This window comes from Triticum aestivum, chromosome 2B, assembly GCF_018294505.1.
Source record: "Triticum aestivum cultivar Chinese Spring chromosome 2B, IWGSC CS RefSeq v2.1, whole genome shotgun sequence".
In the NCBI taxonomy this organism is placed as follows: Eukaryota; Viridiplantae; Streptophyta; class Magnoliopsida; order Poales; family Poaceae; genus Triticum; species Triticum aestivum.
In genome coordinates this window covers 340,064,893-340,068,336 of record NC_057798.1, presented here as the reverse complement: position 1 = coordinate 340,068,336, position 3,444 = coordinate 340,064,893, and positions in this window count along the sequence as shown.

The following is a 3,444-nucleotide window of genomic DNA, read 5'->3' as shown; positions in this document are numbered from 1 at the left end:
CTGCTATATGAAGTCTTTTACCCTGGAAAAAAAATCATAAGCAAGCTTTCAGGAAGCGCCACGAGGCGGAACATTGGCGGAACCAATCTAGGGCTCTGACGGAGCTGTTATGCCGGGGAAACTTCCCTCCGGAGGGGGAAATCATCACCATCGTCATCACCATCGATCCTCTCATCGGGAGGGGGTCAATCTCCATCAACATCTTCACTAGCACCATCTCCTCTCAAACCCTAGTTCATCTCTTGTATCCAATCTTTGTCCCAAAACCTCAGATTGGTACCCGTGGGTTGCTAGTAGTGTTGATTACTCCTTGTAGTTGATGCTAGTTGGTTTATTCGGTGGAAGATCATATGTTCAGATCCTTAATGCATATTTATACCCCTCTGATTATGAACATGAATATGCTTTGTGAGTAGTTACGTTTGTTCCTGAGTACATGGGTGAAGTCTTGCTATAAGTAGTCATGTGAATTTGGTATTCGTTCGATATTTTGATGAGATGTATGTTGTCTCTCCTCTAGTGGTGTTATGTGAACGTCGACTACATGACACTTCACCATTGTTTGGGCCTAGAGGAAGGCATTGGGAAGTATAAGTAGATGATGGGTTGCTAGAGTGACAGAAGCTTAAACCTAGTTTATGCGTTGCTTCGTAAGGGGCTGATTTGGATCCATATGTTTCATGCTATGGTTAGGTTTACCTTAATACTTCTTTTGTAGTTGCGGATGCTTGCAATAGGGGTTAATCTTAAGTGGGATGCTTGTTCAAGAAAGGGTAGTACCCAAGCACCGGTCCACCCACATATCAAATTATCAAAGTAACAAACGTGAATCATATAAGTGTGATGAAAACTAGCTTGACGATAATTCACATGTGTCCTCGGGAGCGCTTTTCTCCATATAAGAACTTGTCCAGGCTTGTCCTTTGCTACAAAAAGGATTGGGCCACCTTGCTGCACTTTATTTACACTTGTTACTTGTCACCTGTTACGAATTACTCTATCACAAAACTATCTGTTACCGATAATTTCAGTGCTTGCAGAGAATACCTTATTGAAAACCGCTTGTCATTTCCTTCTACTCCTCGTTGGGTTCGACACTCTTACTTATCGAAAGGACTACGATAGATCCCCTACACTTGTGGGCCATCAAGACTCTTTTGATGCGGAGCATCCCACGTTCATCCCCATGTACACTCCGACTACTCTCCAAGCCCCAAGAGGACATATGACGAGACCTCTAACATACGCCATTGGACCTAAGGTGAATTCTCTCTTTTTCGAATCTTCCCTTTCCGCATGTAAGACATGGCTGCTACTTCAAGCACGGACCTTATGCATACTCAGGTACACCCGAGGAGACCATGGAGAACCCAAGGACCAAGGCCAAGCGTGCACGGAAGCAAAGGAAGGAGAAGGAAGAAGAGCCAGCTGCTACAGGCCCCGGACATTCGGCCCCAGCCCGGACATCCGGCCCGCCCCCCGAAAATCCGACGCCCATCATAGAACACACCTGAAGCTGAACCCACTCAGCCCATACATCCGGCCAGAGGCCCGGACATCCAGCTCTTCCCAATCTGCCGGACATCTAGCCCCCAGCCCAGACATCCGGACCCCGCCTATCCAGAGAGCTCCGAGACCGGCCACTCCAACCCAGACATCTGGCACCTCGCGAAGGCCCAGACATCCGGCCCAACGCCCGGACATCCGGCCTCCCCTGCCTGCATGCAGCGCGTCTAGGCCGAGGCCCATGTACCCCTTCACCCCTTAGACTATATATACTCCCCCTCCACCTATGTTTTAGGGTTAGCATTGGTTTAACTCATTTGAGATAGAGCTTTGCTCACCATACGGATCTCCTCCTCGTGAGAGACCGCGGCCTCTTCGGAGAAGATCCACCTGGATTCAAGACCCCTTTACAGGAAGATCCATCGTGGATTCAAGACCTCCTCTCGGAGATGAACTACCGCCACTTGTATCGTCCTTTTTTGGATTTGGACCGTGTATCTCTTTGTGTTTCTTGGATCTAGCACATGTGTGATCATATTCGTGTTGGTTGAGTGTTTTCTCTTGTGTTCCCCCGTGATTTCCCTCGTTTCCTTCCGCGCGTTCTTTGTGTTCCTCGTAGGGATCCTCTCCAAACGTGAAATATCGGCCCCTAGGGTTCCGCCCTACATAATGTTGGTATCATGAGCCACGTTGATCATGTTTTTGGAGCCCATACCCTTTGTTTTCTAGCTTGATTTTGTTGATTTCGACCTAAATCCAAAAATCCCCACCAAAAATAGCCCCCAATTTTTTTGTGATTTGTTGGTTTTATGATGTTTTGTTGATTTTGATCGATGGATTTGCTTGGTATCGAGTGGATCTAGCATCTCCCCAAGTTTCCCCACCTTCCATCCATGAAATCTCTCCAATTTTTCCCCCGAAATCATCAATTTCTGCCCCAAAATCGAGTTCCTCGAGTTCATCCTCGGATTTTGAGCCCAGACATCCGACCCGACCCCCGGACATCTGGCCATCCCGGAAATCCGGCCAATAGCCTGGAAATCCGGCTCCTGGAGCGCATTTTCGCACAAGGTTATGGACAACAGGTCCCGGACATCCGGCCAAACCCCCGGATGTCTGCCCGCTGTCATTTCAGCTTTTCCCGTTTCACCGTTTTGACCATAACTAATTCATACGGAGTCCAATTTTCACGTTCTTTAGCTCGTTGAGTAGCTATTGACATCCCCCATCCATCAAGATAGGTTTCAACACCATTTGACTCCATAAAATTTTCCAAAATTTGGCAAGTTTGCCTAGGCCCTCCACCACATCACCCGCTACACCACCTCCAACTTCCGCAACCTAACCCATTTTGCTTGCCATAGCATTAGTGGTTGCTTGAGTAGTGATTTGAGTCTCCTAAGGTGTTTCGGCTACTTAGGGATGGTTGCTTATACTTCAACCACCACCACCTCTTCCGCATAACCTTGCCCACCATACATTTCGCCAAACCCAACCTAACCCAATTTTGTTTGAGCTTATTTGAGTTGTGGCTTGTGTCTCCTAAGGTGTTTCGGCTACTTAGGGACGGCAACTTCAACTCCGACACATGTATAGCCCATCATTCCACTTCCACATTGCCTAGTGCTAACCACCACCGCTTTCCGCTACCACCATTTTGACATTTGACGTTTGAGATTTTGAGTTCGCGGTTTTTCTGTTTCCTAAGGTGTTTCTGCTACTTAGGGACGAGTCTCCATCATCTTGGTTTCTACATCAAGAACACCGCCACTCATCATTGCCCCGGACGATAACCTCCATATCTTCTTGGTATCGTGGTATCCGTCCATTGTATATTCCCCTTGCTATTGCATTGTTAACCCCTAGCCTATTTTGCGTTACTTGCCTATTGGGACTAGCCATTTGAGTATTGCCGGCAATGTTACTTGTGCACATTAG